The 18,668-nt window shown below is 37.1% G+C and overlaps 1 pseudogene; it reads right to left on the minus strand.

Annotated features, from left to right (window-relative positions):
* Positions 1–647: 647 nt before the first annotated feature.
* LOC110324011 overlaps positions 648–18,668 on the minus strand; it is a 74,114-nt pseudogene continuing 56,093 nt past the window's right edge.

Raw genomic sequence — 18,668 nt, forward strand, 5'->3', positions numbered from 1 at the left:
TTCCATATCCAAAGAAATGAAGAATAAAACAAGTTATGGATAAATAAAATAAGAAAACTGATGTATAAAATGGAATTGAAAACACATACACAAATTAAATTAAAATAAAATGAAATAATCAAGGTGACAAACTCAATAAGCTAAATAAATTTCCATGAATAAAATCTACCACTGATAGGAAAGAATATTGAGTATTGAAGCTAAAGCAGAATAATTGAAATACTTAATTAAAGCAAATATTAACTTGTTTCACTTGTGTAGAAAGTGCATTTTGAACTTTTGAACACAATGGAAAGACCAAATCTATGAATTATGCACATAAAAGTTAGAGAATAACTTCGCGTGAAAGAGAAAGATTGATTTATTTTTTTTCTTTTTTGGAATACAATCTCTCATACACATACCGACAAATAATCTTTTCATGAAGCACCAAAGCAACACTGAACACATTTTTATTTAAAGAGTAGGAATTAAAGGTATTTTATTTATTTGAGATTTTTTCTATACCTGTTAAGTACAATTGATATAATGAAATAATGTCTTTAAGCCATTTACTGCTCAACATGCCTAATAATATCTGAGGTTGAGAAATAACAACATAGACAGCTTGCTTAATAAACTTTGTTGAGTCATAGATGTTCAAATTATCAGCATTTCTTCCTCATCTTTTTAAAAGCTTCCATTACATCTTGATTTCTCAGACTACAGATCAAAGGGGTCTACATGGGTATAATTATGCCATAAAATACAGAATCTGCCTTTTCTCGCTTTTGAAATTTGTTGCTATGCAGGTGTAGATACATATAGGAGAGAGTCTCATAGAAAATGGTAACTGAGGTCAGGTGGGAAGCACATGTGAAGGTGACATTTTCCTTCCCGCAGTAGAAGACATCATTGGAATGGTAGCCCAGATATATATGTAGGAAAAGATGACAACCAACACAGTGCTCATCAGGTTGAACCCTACAAAAGACTGTCAGAACCGTGATACTGAAGTCAACACTGGAACAAGAAATAGACCAAGAAAAGGAGGTTCATCACAAAAAAGTGATTACTGGCATGTATTTATAGAAGTTCAGTGAGAGCGTAAAACTTGTGTTTCTAGAAGGATTTAGGAAGCCCATGGCATATGAACCAGCCAGGAGTAGAATGCACAGACTCTGGAGTATGACTATGGGATAGCATAATGGGATACAGATGGTCACATAGTGGTGCACGGCCATAGCAGCTAGGATGAAGAGTCTATGGTTGTGAAATCACCATAGGCTAGTAACTGTAACATATAGCTGTAGTGGTAAGCAGGGGCACACACCTCCTCTACACCCGGCCAAGTGTTTTAGATTCATGAGTGATACACACACACACACACACACACACACACACACACACACACACACACACAAAGACTGACTTATTTTTAATATGACTAAGTTAGATCAGTGTCTGGGCCACTCCTGAATCTTCACATGGCTAATACATTCCTCTTTGATATTCCTGAGTTAATAATTTCTAATGTATAATTTACTGTTGCCCTTGATCCTTCTAGACAGCCCCCGAGGATGTTTTATCCTTGCACCTATATTTCTGTTGTTTTACCATACCACACTTTCCTAGTTTGGTCCTTCCCATGCTCTTGTCAGAGTCAACTCTTATTTTTTTTTTCTTTTTTTAACGATTATTTTTATTGGATATTTTCTTTATTTACATTTCAAATATTATTCCTTTTCCCGGTTCCCCCTCCCAGAAACCCCTATCACACCCTCCCTCCCCCTGATACTATGAGGGTGTTCCTACACACACACACACACACACACACACACATACACACACATCCCACCTCCCCTCCCTTGATTCCCCTACACTGGAGCATCTATTAAGCCTTTATAGGACCAAGGACCTCTCCTCCCATTGATGCCTGACAAGGCCATCCTCTGCTACATATGCAGTTGGAGCCAAGTGTACTCTTTGGTTGATGGTTTAGTCCCTGGGAGCTCTGGGGTGCCTGGTTGGTTGACGTTGTTCTTCCTATGTAGTTGCAAACCCCTTCAACTCCTTCAGTCCATTCTCTAATTCTGCTATTGGGGACCCTGTGCTCAGTCCAATGGCTGGCTGTGAGAATCTGCCTCTGTATTTGTCAGGCTTTGGCAGGGCCTCTCAGGAGACAGCTATATCAGGCTCCTTTTAGCATGCACTTCTTGGCATCCAAAAGAGTGTCTGTATATGGGAACTGTATATGGGAAAAATCCCCAGGTGGCACAGTCTCTTGATGGCCTTTCCTTCAGTCTCTGCTCTACACTTTATCTCCATATTTTCTCACAGGAGCCAACTCCCCTCTTGTTCTTCTGTTTCTTCCCAAGGAATTCTATAAGCTCTGCTTCTGTCTCTCTGTCCAGGCATTGGAAACTTTATTTCCCAATCAGAGCCAACTAGGGGTAGACTTCCTTTAGCCTTCATGCAGGGAACTGCAAACAGGGATTTGGATAACATAATTAGCATGAGAATACAAGTCACTACATACATCTTATAAATGAGACGAATGCATTTATCTCTCAAATTTTCAACATCTTGGGAGTAATAGCTGAGGTTTATCAGAGATCAACAAAGGCTAGATGTTTTAGTAAAAATTACATGGGAATGTGGAGGGAAGAATCAGTCTCAATGAGCAAAATCAACCCAATATTACCCATGATGGTAGCAACATAGATTATTAAAAATATTAGGAATAGAGTGTGCCAGGATTTGTGTTGTACAGCAAATCCCAGAAGCCAAGTACAGTGATGGACACCAGGAAACTTGATATGAGAATGGAGACAGGAAGATCCCACGGGCTTCCAAGCTAGTTAATCTAGCCAAACGAACAAGTTTTATATCCAGGGAGAGAATCTGATTCAAAAGATCAGCTGAGCAGCAAAACAGGAAAGCACCTGATATTAACCTCTGGCCTCCCCATCTATAAAGAGATGTGTGTATACATGGATACATCATACATGCATACATACATACATACATACATACATAGATTCTCTCTCCTCCTTCTCTCTCTCTCTCTCTCTCTCTCTCTCTCTCTCTCTCTCTCTCTCTCTCTCTCTCTCTTTCCTGTTTTTAATCTGGCAATACCTCTCCTGGGCATATATCCATAAGAACACATGCTCCACTATGTTTATAGCAGCCTTATTTATAATAACCAGAAGCTGAAAAGAACCCAGATGTCCCTCAACAGAGGAATGGATACAGAAAATGTGGTACATTTACATAATGGAGAACTATTCAGCTATTTAAAAAAATGAATTTATGAAATTCCTCGGCAAATGGATGGATCTGGAGGGTATCATCCTGAGTGAGGTAACCCAATCACAAAAGAACTCACATGATATGCACTCACTGGTAAGTGGATATTAGCCCAGAAACTTAGATTACCCAAGATACAATTTGTAAAACTCATGAAACTCAAGAAGAACGAAGACCAAAATGTGCACAGTTTGCCCTTTTTTAGAATTGGGAACAAAACTCCCATGGAAGGAATTACAGAGACAAAGTTCAGAGCTGAGACAAAAGGATGGACCATCCAGAAACTGCCCCACCCAGGGGTCCATTCCATAATCAGCCACCAAATGCAGACACTAATGCACATGCCAGCAAGATTTTGCTGAAAGGACCGGGATATAGCTGTCTCTAGTGAGGCTGTGCCAGTGCCTGGCAAACACAAAAGTGGATGCTCACAGTCATCTATCGGATGGAACACAGGGCCCCCAATAGAGGAGCTAGAAAAGTACCCAAGGAGCTAAAGGGGTCTGCAATCCTATAAGTGGAACAACAATATGAACTAACCAGTACCCCCAGAGCTCATCCTTTTAGCTGCATATGTAGCAGAAGATGACCTAGTTGGCCATCATTGGGAAGAGATCTTGCAAAATTTATATGCCCCAGTATAGGAACTTAGTCTTGCAAACTTTATATGCCCCAGTACAGGGGAACACCAGGGCCAAGAAGTGGGAGTGGGTGGGTAGGGGAGCAGGGGGGGATTATAGGGGGATTTGGGGATACATTTGAAATGTAAATGAAGAAGTAAATACCGAATAAAAATTGGAAAAAAAAAGTTTTTAAGTCAAGAATAGCAGCATTCATCTATAATCATAACCCTGGAGAAATCAGTTTGACTGGTCCTGAGACCTTATTGCTACTTCCAGTCTATATAAACTGGCAAGCTCTAAGTTCATGGAAAAACTAGCTCAAATAATAACCTGAACAGCAATAGAAGAAGACACCATATGTCAACGTTTGGCCTCCACGCATGTCCTCAGAAGTGAAGACACATGCACAGTGACCACATACAAAACTTATTGCTCCTATCTTTATTTGTTGGTGTACTTATGGCACACTTGTCTCCCCCAGAGATCACAGATGCTGCTAGATGACTATTCTCCAAACGTTATACTCCAACTACATAAGTTGACGTGCCAGGTTTTAGTCATTTTGTTTTGTTTTTATTGCTTTGTTGTTTTGTCTCATGGACCCAGTTGTTCCTGAGTCTTCCTTCTACCTCCCTAGTTCTTGGATTACAGATGTGGCTCACTGTTCCTAGCTCTTCATGCTATCCTTTAAAGCCAACATGAGTTGCATCATAAAAAGTCTTCTTAATCTTATTTTGAATCTAAACATTGTGGAGTATATTCAGGGATAATGTCCTCGGCCTTCTCTATTCTTCTTTCTATGCAACTCTTCAGCTGACAAATATTATTTTCAATGCAATAACAGCATACAACTATCCAGAGTGGAGGCTCGTCCAGGTGCAAGAGGCACACCAAATATATAAGAACACCAAATATATAAGACCAGGAAAAATATCCCCAACATCAGACCAAATTTCTAACATATATTATACATAAAAATATGTGTAAAGAAAACTAGAAGAATGAAACCCCCAGTCACAGTAAAAGAGTGGAAAAATAATAAAATAACAGTTTACATCTCAGCGGAAACTCTCAAAGCCAAAGAGTATGGGTGATATATTTTAAGATCTGATATATTTTAAAACCACAGCTGCTAACTCAGACTACTAGATCATGAAACCTATCTGTTGTGATTGATAGAGAAAGAAAACAATCTGTGATAAAAGCAGGTTAAAAGAATTTATGATCACTGGACAGACACTTCACAGAATACTAGAGTAAATGCCTCAGAGTCAAGAGAAGAATAAATACATCTAAGAGAATACAAGAGAAGGACTGAAGCTAAAACAGTGTCTCAGAAAACAAGTGTTAAGAAAAGCACTAAAAATTTATAAAATCATAGAAATAACAAATATTTATCATTCATCTCAATTTAATATTATCAACATTAATTACTCTAAATATTAATAGTCTCCATTTCCCAGTAAAAAGGCACAGACTATCATATTAATTTAAAAAATAGGATCTATATTCTACCTCAACAAATACATCTTACTCTGAAAGGTATTAACTCTATGATGATTAAAAGATGGGAGAAGTATTTAAAGCAAATGGTAGGAGAAAACAAGTAAGTATCATCATTGCAATATAGGAAAAAGTAAAGTTCAACCCAAATGTAGTCAGAAGACAAAAGGAAGCCACTTTGCTCTAATTAAATAACAAATCCATGAAACAAATTACAATTCTAAAGTCATATGCCCTAAGCACAGGCACACACAATTTCATAAAACAAAATCTCACATACACACACCACACACACAATTTCATAAAACAAAATCTCTCAGACATAATGTTCACAATTATCAGAAACATGAGAATACGTCACTTCTATATGTCACACTGTTAAAAGATATGCTGAGCACCCCTCCCCTCCAAAAAAAAAAAAACCCAGAAACATAGCAGACATGAATGAATATTCATCTAAACTATATAATATAGTCGTCTTAAGATCCAGTGAAACTTACTATAAAAATAGGTTATAATTAGAACAAAACTCATGTTTCAAAAATTATAGAAAAACTGAGATAACTTTTTCTCTTCTATCTGAGTAAACATAAAAAAAAACAATAAAAGCTGTATCAAACACATGAACTCACATAGACTCGTAAACATGCTATTTAATGAGGTTACTGAAAGCAATAAATATTTTTCTTAACTTGAATTTAAATACAAACACAACATACAATCTATGGGATAAAATGAAAGCAATAATTAAAGTTATCTCAATCAGGGTGCAAGTTATTTGATCAGAAAAAATAGAAAAAGTAGAGGAAAAATAATTGGGGAGTAAGGAGAGAGATAGATGCAGAGGAATTAGAGAGTAAAGTAGCAGTAAGGATATCAAAAAAGTCATAAGAAAACACAATATTAAATATTTATCTAAAGTAAAAGTAATAAACATGTACCTCTGTAAACAAATAGTTTCAGTGACATTTCCTAATCTGATCTGACAATGTTCCCTCAAAGAGCTAAAAACATGTAAAGGAAAAAGAACAAGAAAAAAGAGAAGAGGGAAGAAGAGGAGGAAAGGAGAAAGAAGGAGGAGAAAGGGGAAGAAGGAGGACAGGAGGAAGAGGAGGAGAAGAAAGAATAGGAGAAGAAAGAGGAACGAGCAAAGGCACCAGCAAAACTAGGCCGGAGAATCCCTCTCTTGGATAACTTGGTCGGAGTTATCCAAAAGGCCAGAACACAGTACAAGTTATTGCTATTGCTCTTAATTGCCCACCTCCCTAAAGGTGGAATGTAAGTCCCTATGGCTGAAGCCACCCTATACATCAGACATAGGGCCCAGAGTCTATTGAGCAGGAACTGAACTGAATGCCTCATCTCTGAGTGCCAGCATTCATAGTATCAAAGGCACCATGTTAGTCTCTATTTCTGTGATTTACTAACATATGTTTGTCAAGTAATTCTTGCATATCTAGGATAAAGCCAAGCTGATGATGATGAATAAGTTTTGGATATATTTCTGTATTTGGTTTTTATTGGTGATGTTAACATCTAAGTTCATCAGGTATATTAGCTTGCAATGTTGTTGTTGTTGCTGCTGTTGTTGTCTTTGCCTAGTATGTAAAGTAATACTGGTTTCATAGAAGAAATTTGGAAGAGATCTTATTTTTCCTTTCTTTTTCTGAAAAAATTAAGAGTTATGGATTAATCACACCATTCCCTGAAATCCGTGATCTGCACTTCGCTCCCTGAGCTACATCTCAGTGAGCTTCCTTGGAGGCGTGATGTCTCCCAGAACAACCAGCTCATCCTGTCTTCCTGGAGGCCTGAAAACCAGGAAAAATGAGATGTTTGCTTCACTGGAGGTCTGCTGTCACCCAAGAGGCCTGCTGCTATTAGCACCTACGAGCTAAACCTGAAGTACCTGCAACCACCAGGGAACTACCAAATTACTCAACACCAGAGACAATCAAATAACTAAAGGTTAGCATAAGAACATAATGAATAACAGCAAGGGCAATATGGAACCATAAGAACCCATCTCTCCCACTACAAATAAAACCTACATATCCTAAAACACCTGAAGAGCAAGACAATGGCCTCAAATCTCATCTCATTAAGGTTATAGAGGACTTTAAAGTGGAAATAAATAAATTCCTTAAAGATATAGGAAAATATAATCAGAAAGAGGCCTTTAAAAAGGAAATGAAAAAAATATAAAGACTTACAGAAAAATACAAACTGGTGAAGGAAATTAATAAAATGGTTCTTGAACTGAAAAAAAAAAAGAAATAGAAGCAAGAAAGAAAACATAATGTGAGGCAACACTGTTAATGGGAAACTTAAGAAAAAGAAAAGGAACTACAGACATAAACACCACCATTTACACAAATGAAATAAGAATTTCAGGCATAGAAGATACCATAAAATAAACTGATATATTGGTCTAAGAAAATTTCAAATCTAAAAAGTTTCTAACACATAACATCCAGAAAATTTGGGACACAATGAAAAGATCAAATGAAGAATAATAATAATAAAAGGAGGAGAAGGTTCTCAGACTAAAGGCTCAGAAAGTAACTTTAATAAAATCATCGAAGAAAGTGTCCTTAACCTAAAGAAAGAGAGACCTATAATCATAGAAGAAACTTATAAATCACCAATCAGATTAAACCAGAAAAGGAACTCTTCCAGCCACATAATAACCAAAGCAATAAATGTACAGAACAAAGAAAGAATGGTGGAGCTGCAATGGAAAAACTCCAAGTAACATATAAAGGCAGACCTATAAAAATTACACCTTAAGAAAGTAATACCTAAGGATCCAGCTATACCACTCCTGGGCATATACCAAGAAGATTCACCAACATGTAATAAGGGCACATGCTCCACTATGTTCATAGCAGCCTTATTTATAATAGATAGTAGCTGGAAAGGCCCAGATGTCCTTCAACAGAGGAATGGATACAGAAAATATGGTACATTTACACAATGGAGTACTACTCAGCCATTAAAACCAATGAATTCATGAAATTCTTATGAAAATGGATGAAACTAGATAATATCATCCTGAGTGAGGTAACCCAATCACACACACACACACACACACANACACACACACACACACACACACACACACACACACACACAAACCCACAAAATATATGCACTCACTGATAAGTGGATGTTAGCCTAGAAGCTCCAGATACCCAAGATAAAATTCACACACCACATGAAGCTCAAGAAGAAGGAAGACCAATGGGTGGATGCTTCAGTCCTTCTTAGAAGGGGGAATAAAATACTCACAGGAAGAAATACCAAGACAAAGTGTGGAGCAGAGACTGAAGCAATAGCTCTTCTGTATATAAAAGATAAATGGGCTGATGAAGAAGTTATGGAGAAAACTCGCTGCACAGTAGCCATACATAAAATATCTTGGTATAGCTATAACCAAGTAATTTTAAGAACTGTAAAAGAACTTCAGGTTCCTAAAGAAAGAAATTGAAGGGGATAGCAGAAGATGGAAAGGTCTCCCACGCTTAAAGATCAGGATTGGTAGGATTAGGATAGTGAAAATGGCCATCTTGCCAAAAGCAATCTAGACATTCAATGGAATTACCATCAAAATTTCAACACAGTTCTTTCCAGACATTGAAAATTAATTCTCAACTTGATATGGAAAAACAAAAAAAACTCAGGGTCTCTAAAATCATCATGTACAGAAAACAAAAACAAAAAAACAAACAAACAACCCCCCCAAAAAAACAAACAAACAAACAAAAAACCAACTTGTGAAGGTATCAACATCCTTGCCATCAAGCTGTACTACAGAATAACTTTAATAAAAAAGTATTATATTGGTATAGAAACAGACAAGTTGATCATTGGAATCCAATCAAAGTTCCAGATTTAGACCCACACACCTATGGACACTTGATTTTCTGACAAATATTGAAAACGGAGAACTTCTTCAATGTGCTATTCTAACTGGACATCTGCATTTAGAAGATTACAAATAGACTGCATCTATCACTCTGCACAAAACTCAAGTCAAACTGGATCAAAGAGCTATATATAAAACCAGATTCACTAAATGTAATAGAAGACAAAATAGGAAATAACCTTGAACTCATTGGTACAAAAGAGGGACCTCAGCAGGATTGAGGGATCTGAAGATGATAGGAACCTCACAGAAAAACCAATAGAGCTAGTTAACCTAGACCCTTGGGGACTCCCAGATACTGAACTACCATCCAAAGAGCAAGCATGGACTGGACTCAGACACCCTGCACATTTGTAGAGGTCCAGCTTGGTCTTCATGCAGGTCCACCAATAACTGGAACAGTGGCTGTCCCTGAATCTGTTGGCTGCCTGTGGATACTGTTCCCCTAGCTAGGCCAACTTGTCTAGCCTTAGTGGGATAGAATGTGCCTAGCACTGAAGTGAATTGATATGCCATACTAGGGTGATACCCAAGGGTGACTTCCTCATAGGAGGAGAAGGGGAGAGAACAGTGGGACAGGAACTCTGTGAGAGGGCACTGGTAGGAGAGAGGGGGCTGATATTGGTTTGTAAAGCAAATTAATTAATGAATTCATTCATTCATTCATTAATGAAAAAGAGAAAAAAGAAAGAAGGATGATGAAGAAGAGGAGGAGGAGAAGTAAGGGCAAGGGGAAAGAGAAGAAAGGAAAGAAGAAGAAAGAGAAGGATGAGTAATAGAAATAGAAGGAAGAAGCAGACAATTAAGGAAAGTCTGAGACAAGAGATCACCCAGTACCTTCTCCCAGTGACATAGTTATCAAGAAGGATGTAACTCCTTAAGTTTCCACTACCTCCCAAAATAGCATGACCATCCTGATATTCAGTACACAAGCCTAAGTGGAAATTTCCATATCCTAACCCTAACACAGGGAATGTCCTTGTATTATGAGTATTGCGGGACAGCAACACCTTCTGATGTCTCCCTTGCATGCTGTGAGTTGACTCATCTTATGTCTCCACATGCTTGTTTTATGATGTGCTGCCTTGTCACAGCCTTCAAAGAAACAAAGCAAAGATCATGAACTACAGCCTCCAAAAATGTAAAGCAAAAAACTATTTTGTTTTTATAACTTTGTTATCTGTGCCATTCTATTACAGCAATGGAAGCTGAATAGATCAATGACAAAAATTACTTTAAATCATACTGTAATTATGTACTATCATGGATGGAATAGAATTGGTGTACCAATTACATTGTCAATCAATGTTTCTATTTCATATATAATATTTTGATAAGGACTATCCATTTGGTAAAACATAGAGAAATGTTATGTACAACTTATTTGAAGGTGATGTAGGATATGGACCTAGGTGTTTCTTGTTACAGCGTACAATTCTACATTAGTTCATTGTAATTGCAAATGCACAGCCATGACTTTGTTTAGTATGTGAAGAATTTGCAGCCTTGAGTTATGTCAATTATGTTAATCAGGAGTCAGAACTCACACTTCCATTTAAACACTATTCTATGAGTAAATGTTTGTAGTTACTTGAGTAAAATATATAAAGTAAAATATGTAAGCTAGACATTATGGTTGTGCATATAGACATTTAATAAACCTCTGCTTATAGTTATTTATGAATGTCACAGAGCTATCAAGAATATTTATTCATATCTCAACCTCAAACTAAACCAAAGTAAATCAAAGACTTAAAGAAATTTTCATTTCATCACGAACAAACTGCTGCTGGCATGTCTTAAAGAAAGTTAATCCTTTCTAATCATTGAGTACTCATAAAATTAATGAGTAAATTATATCCAATTTTATCCCCTCCTCCACACAAAGTACTTGTTCTCAGACAAAAGAGAACATCTCTGCTGAGGTTTGTGCATTACCCATCATTTTATCTAAGTATTATCACATTTTGGTTTTTAAATAAATTTAAACTGAAGGAAATTAAATCCCTTTCCAATAAAGAAATTATTTAAAAATATTTTATTTATGTTATATTTAATTTTATATTATATTTTAAAAGTACCTGAGACTGGTAGAAGAGAAAGCAGAAGGAGTAATTTCCAATCTTTTGTAGAAAATAATATTTTAAAATACTTTTAAAATATAAAGAGTGTAGAAAGGTCCTGAAACAGCATGTGGAGAGCTGAGCCACCTCCCACTTCATATTTTTGCTATGGATTCAGTAGTGAAAGCAGAATAGATAATCCATTTCTTTTACTCTGTATTTCTGACCCTTTGGTTTTAAAATCTGCCCTATAAAACCAATCAAATAGCTACAGTTCTCTAAACAGCATCTTGAGCTATTATATCCACAACATTAATTTTTCTTTGTAAAATTCTTATGGGGAGAGGTTATATGAGTTTTTCTACAGAGTCTTTCTTGATTCACATAGATAATTTTGTCTTTAACAGAAACAGGAGTTTCCATATTATTTAGTAAGTGTTCTTTGGTAGAAGAAATTGTTATTACTAACTTTGGTTTATTCTTTCTTGGCAAAACAATTTACCATATCTAACTTTTGTGAATGATACCCCAATGAAAAGCAATTAATTTTAAGTAAGCAAAACATTTTTAAATCATCTGATACAAAGAACTAGACAATAAATTTAACAATGCTACTGATGTTTTTTTCAATAGAGATAAAACAAAGAAGCTACATTAGACTATGGAATGGAACTGGCATATGTTAAAACTGAACCTCAGGAAATGGCCCAGTATTTGGATATTGTTCCCTTTTGCTCTAATTCAAGTTCCTCATGCAAAGGCCCTCAAAATGGAAAACTATGCCACATGGCAGAGTTGACCAATTTGAGCAGGCAACTGTCCAGCCAAGCAGATGGGCAAGTGAGTACCCTGCTAAGGAAGGGCTTGCTCCATGCCAAGCAGCTGTGTGGTGTGTATAAAGATCATTATTCCCTGATGAGAAATCTAAAAGCTCTGTCTACTGTGACTGCTGTTTGCCAGTTGGAAGCTTGTAACAGCTATGGAAGCAACTGGTGCTTGGTGACTCCCTAGGTTATCACATTCTATTTTTTAGAGGTAACTGCTTTAATAGGAAAGAACTGTATTAGTTTGGGTATTTTCCCTAAATGGTTTCTAATGATAACACCGATTATAACTTGAGATTTATTTAGCCACTTACATTAATATCATATGGTAGTTAACATTGATATAAAGAATGAATGAAATCCAATGGAAAAGCTCATTATTGTTAGAAGTAAGCACACCAAGACCCCTACACAATAAATAATAGGGAACTTAATACAGATTCACATTATAGTATCTTAACAGGTCAATATTATCCAAGAAGTGTTAGGATACACCAAGTAACTTATCACATGTACTTAATGAACATCAGGAGCTGCCAAATATGACTACCGTCCTATGACCATCTCCATAATCTGAAGTTATAAAAACCTGGAGGCAAGATATATGAGAGGATGTAGATGTTAACTCTCCTCCCTTTTGAATTGCATTCATTTCCATAGCCCTCTGAATTATTGATGTCAGTGTTAATATACTACCCCCACTGAAATTTTAAATACTTAATGAAATAAAAATAGAAAACACTTTACAATATTTAACAGAAAAAAATGAAGTTCAGCAAATCCTCACCAGTATTCAGATATGTAAGTAAAGTATATAGGTTTTGGTGTGTGTGTGTGTGTGTGTGTGTGTGTGTGTGTGTGTGTGTGTGTGCTCATGTGTGTGTGTGTGTGTGTGTTGTGTGTGTTTGTGTGTGTGATTGAGGGCCTAAAATAGTCAAGCAACATAACATTTCCAACAATTCACATCATTCCCATTACATGTTTATTTGTGATGAAATGTCTTCAGTGAACTTCAATTGTCCTTCCCATATGGTACATCTCCTTAATAGTCTATTGATCCTTGTAACTGAAACTTCACACTAACCAAGAATCATCTTCTCATTTCATACTCCATTCAAGTCATTTCCAACCATTTTGTTCTTAACTAATAATCATTTGACTTGCGTAGATTCCAAATATAATTGAGAACCTGCAGTATTTACCTCTCTGCCTTTCTTTTTTTACTTAGTCACAGGTCTTATCCTAAAGATTTTCTTTGCCATTTTGACAGTATCTTAACTTACTTATCAGTCAGGGACACACATACTGTCGCTAATCTTCAGGTTGATACATGAGTTTACAAAGAATTACCACTGTTGTTGTTGTTGTTGTTGTTGCTGCTGCTGCTGCTGTTGCTGTTGCTGTTGCTGTCATTATTGATTTATTTTTCCTTTACTGATTGGTGGAATTCGTCAAGGAAACCATCTGGACCTGTCACTTTTTTTGTTGACTGGTACTTCATTTTATTCAGTAAGTTTGTAAATGATCTTTAGAGATTTACTCTTCCTTCATGATTTAATGTTGGCAGGGATTTCTTGTAGGGTATTGTATAATAACGGGAAAAAAAAAGAGGATACTGAATGCCCTTGAAATGGCCCTTTCTATTCTCAAGACTCTTGCCAGTAATGAGGACAATGAAATTGGCTTTATGACTAGAAATTCTAGCTTAGCACTGAATCATTATCCGCAAATGGAGGAAAGGGCAAACTGTTTCTCTAGAAGAGAACTTGCTTTCTTACTGCATGCTCAATGATTCCTCAGAATGCTCCTCACATAACACACAAGGGGTTAGGCTAATTACATAAATGTTTATTTAGTATAGCTTCTAAAATTCCTCTCCATGGAGTAATTTTATTGGTAAGGGTATCCTATGGAGGTCACAAATACTCTTGGTTTAACTATCTCATGTTGAAGCTTCGAAAAATTTTGTTGACCACATATGTTCCTGTGGACCTAAGAGTATCATCACTGACCTTGAAAGTCCTAGGAAACATCATTATTTCTCTGTCTGACTCTGGATAGTCCACCTTGTTAGTAAGACTCTCTTCCCTATTAGCTCCCTGGTTAGTAAGTTTATCTTCCCTGTTAGCTTCCTGTTGGTAAATTTCAATAAACCTTAATCATGCATGCAGTTTCCTGGTGTTTCCTTCTGTCTCTTGGCAGCATACTCCCTTGCCCTCAGGAACCATGTGGTAGATGGTGCAGCTGTAGAAATTTTGGTATGTAATAGCTCAAAGTGCTCTTATATAATCCTGTTTACTTGTGTTGTATTGCAATGGCTCATTTTTCAATTTTGATTCTTACTTTACTCCCATTTGCTTAGTCTTTTGAAATTAAGATTTTTTTTTAATTTTATTAAGCCAACTCCTAGGTTTTCAATCCTTTATGTTCTTTTTCTCATTTCCATTTCACTCATTTGTAGTGTGACTATTTTTGTTTTTATTGAACATCGATCTTCTCCGGACATAATAATACTGTTTACAATTTTTGTCATCCCTCTAATACTCCCAGTCCCTCTCCACCTCCCTCCCATCTGATCCAGTACCTCTTTGTATCTCCTTCAAAAGGAAAGAAAAGAAAGAAAAGAAAAGAAAAGAAAAGAAAAGAAAAGAAAAGAAAAGAAAAGAAAAGAAAAGATGTGGGGGAGAGTATAGGGGACATTCGGGATAGCATTTGAAATGTAAACGAAGAAAATATCTAATAAGTTAAAAAAAGAAATAATGATAGAATATTATTCTAAAATTGACGTTTTAATGAGGTTGAGTTTTGCTTGCACTGACTCCCAGAGCAGAGAATGCCATATAAACTTCCTCTAACAACAAAAATAACAGGAAGCAGCAATCATTGGTCTGTAATATCTCTCAACATCAACAGATCAAATTTTCCAATAAAAAGACATAGGCTAACAGACTGCATACATAAACAGCACACAGTAATTTGCTGCATACAGGAAGCACACACCAATGAAAAAGACAGGCACTATTTTAGAGTTAAAAGATGAAAAAAAAATTCCAAGCAAATGGTCCAAAGAAACAAGTTGGATTAGCCATTCTAGTATCCAATAAAATAAACTTTCAATGAAAATTATCAAGAGATGGGGAAGGGCACTTCATACTCATCAAAGGAAAAATCCACGAGTATGATCTTTCAATTATAAATGGCTATACTCCAAATGCAAGGGTAACCACATTTATAAAAGAAACTTTACTAAAGCTCAAAACACACTTTGATCCTCACAAAATAATAGTAGGAGACTTCAACACCCCACTAGTACCCATGAATATATCTTGGAAAAAGAAGCTAAACAGAGAAACAGTGAAACTAACAGAGTTTTGAGCCAAATGGATTTAATAATTATAGAACATTTCACCCTAAATCAAAGGAATATACCTTATTCATAGCACCTCATTATACCTTCCCCAAAACTGACCATGTAATCAGTCACAAAACAAGCCTCAAACAATACAAGATTGAATTAAGCCCATGCATCCTATCAGATCATCATGAACTAAAGCTGGGCTTCAATTACACCAAAAACAACAGAAAACTCACATACACATGGGAGCTGAACAACTCTCTACTCAATGACAACTTGGGCAGGGAAGAAATAAAGAAAGAAATTAAGGACTTTAAGGAATTTAATGAAAGTGAAGGTACAACATACCCAAACTCATGGGACACAATCAAAGCAGTGCTAAGAGGACTTGAGAGGAAGAGAGGAGGATGGAATTAGGGAAGGGTCAGGTATGGGAGGAGATGGGGATGATATACAGAGGGTCAGGATATTGAACAGATGTGTGTATCAATAGGGTAATGGGTAATTGGGGATAGCCACCAGAAAGTCCCAGATACTAGGAAAACAAGAGGCTCCCACGAGCCAAGGGGACTAAGATTAGCTAAAATTCCCAACAAAGGTGAAGAAGTATCTGTAGAGATCATACTCAGAGGTTAGGCAAGGCCCCAGATTGAGGGATGGGGCCACCCACTCATATCCAAATGTTTAACCCTGAATTGCTTCTGTCTAAAGGAAATACAGGAACAAAGTGTGGAGCAGAAACTGAAGGAAAGGTCCTCAAAGACTGTCCCACCTGGGAATCCATCCCATATACAGAAACCAAACCCAGACACTATTGTGGATGCCAAGAAGTACTTACTAACAGGAGCCAGATATAACTATCTCCTGGGAGGCTCTGCTAGAGTCTGACAAATACAGATGGGCAGACATACTTGCAGTCAACCATTGGGACCCCAAAAGATGAGTTAGGGAAAGAACTGAAAGAGCTGAAGGAGTTTGTAACCCCATAGGAAGAACAATAATGTCAACCAACCAGACTCCTCAAAGCTCCCAGGGACTAAACCACCAACCAAAGAGTACATATGGAGGAGAGACCCATGGCTCCACTACATATGTAGCAGAGGGGCTTATCTGGCATCAGTGGGAGGAGTGGCCCTTGGTTCTTTGAAGGCTTGATGAGCCAGTGTAGGGGAATGCCAGGGCAGTGAGGTGGGAGTGGGTAGGTGGATGGGTGGGTGGGGAGCAACCTCCTAGAAGCATGGGGAGGGGGTTGCGAAGGAGAAACTGGGAATCCGGATAACTTTTGAAATGTAAATGAATAAATTATCCAATAAAAATAACATAACCAATTTAAAAATTACAAAAGGGCTGGAGAGATGCCTCAGCTATTAGGAGCACTGAATGCTCTTCCAGAGGTCCTGAGTTCAATTCCCAGCAACCACAGGGTGGCTCACAACCATTTGTAATAGGATTAGATGCCCTCTTCTCATGTATCTCCAAACAGCAACAGTGTACTCACCTAAAATAAATAAGTAAAATCTTTTCTAAAATATACAAAAAAAAAAAAAGAAGAAGAAATACTAAAACAGTAAAATAACTAAAAAAGAAAGAAAGAAAAGAAATAATAATAGAATAATATTTTAAAATTGACATTTTAATGAGGGTAGTGTTGAGTTTTGCTTGCACTGACTCCCTGTGCAGACTTTTTATTGTTTTACTCAGTGTACAATATGTTAACAGAGCTAAACGTAGATTATCTTGACTCATTCAGGATCTCTTAGTGCTTGAGCTAGAGTCAAATTTAGAGACAATCAGTGACTAAGTTGAGTTTATATTACACTGGGGTTATTACTTAGTATTAAATTAGGACCGATATCATTGATTCTATTTCAAATATAGGAACTTACTTTCTCAATATTCTTCATTCAGCTTTAGACTCCAGTGAAAGTTTAATAACCGCCAGCTATTACCTAAAATACACCCCCGAACAACAGTTTTTAATCATACTGCTGTTTGAAGGTGTCTGCTAAATTATCTTAAATTAAGGTGGAACTATACCTATACCTTCTTTCCAATGTAGAAGAGATCACATTTTTGTTTTCCTACCGTTTGGAAGTTGCTTCAGAATATGTAATCACATGTGAAGATGACTAAGAACATGTGGGATTTGGCTTTTGGTTACTTCACTCAGGTGATTTCTAGTAACCTGCTTCCCACCTTAATTTGTAAAATAAAGAAGAGCTGATGCTTGGGCACATAAAGGGAAGGTGGAGCAGAAGACAGGGCAAGCAAAGAAAGAGAAAATGGAAGAGGGAGAGGACACAGAGGAGGAGGAAGAAGAGGGAGAGGAGGAGGAGAAGGAGGAGGAAAAGGAAGAAGAAAAGCAGAAGCACATGGCATGGAGAAGCCGCGAGTTCTAAGGCGTCTCTAAGATGTGGAAGATGGTAGTGTAGTGGTAGATCTGCCCGATCTAGGCACACAGCATGTATTCATATTAATTGAGTTGTGTTTTCATTGCCCGGACTTATTTGGGTTGGAGATTTACTGCAACGAACGTCTATCATGGCATGATGTCCCTAGGGTATGACAGTGCAGACACATCTTTCCAGGGAACCAACACTTCTATAATTGGATATAAGACTAACTTAACAGAAGGTAAATCATGATTAGTGCTGGAAAACTAACAACTCGAGGATAGTAAAGGCATTAATGGAACTAGAAAATATCATCCTGAGTGAGGTAACTGAGACCCAAAAGGACATGCATGGTATGTACTCACTAATAAATGGATGTTAGCCAAAAAAGTACAGAATACTCAGGATAAAATCCACAGAACTCTAGAAGGTTAACAAGCTGAAGGGCCCAAGTGAGGATGCCTCAATCCCACTTGGGAGGGAGAAGAAAGCAATCACAGTGGCAGAGGGAAGGAGAGACCAGGGTAGGAGAGGGGATGTGTAGAGGAAAAAGGGAACATGATCAGGTACTGAGGGGAGGAACAGGACTGAAACCCTGAGGGCCAGCATAAACAATGGAAACAGGTAGCTACAATCTTACTATTCTTACATAGGACTCAAATTGAATTTACTACCAGCATGAAGCATCTCA

This window comes from Mus pahari, chromosome 7, assembly GCF_900095145.1.
Source record: "Mus pahari chromosome 7, PAHARI_EIJ_v1.1, whole genome shotgun sequence".
NCBI lineage: Eukaryota > Metazoa > Chordata > Mammalia > Rodentia > Muridae > Mus > Mus pahari.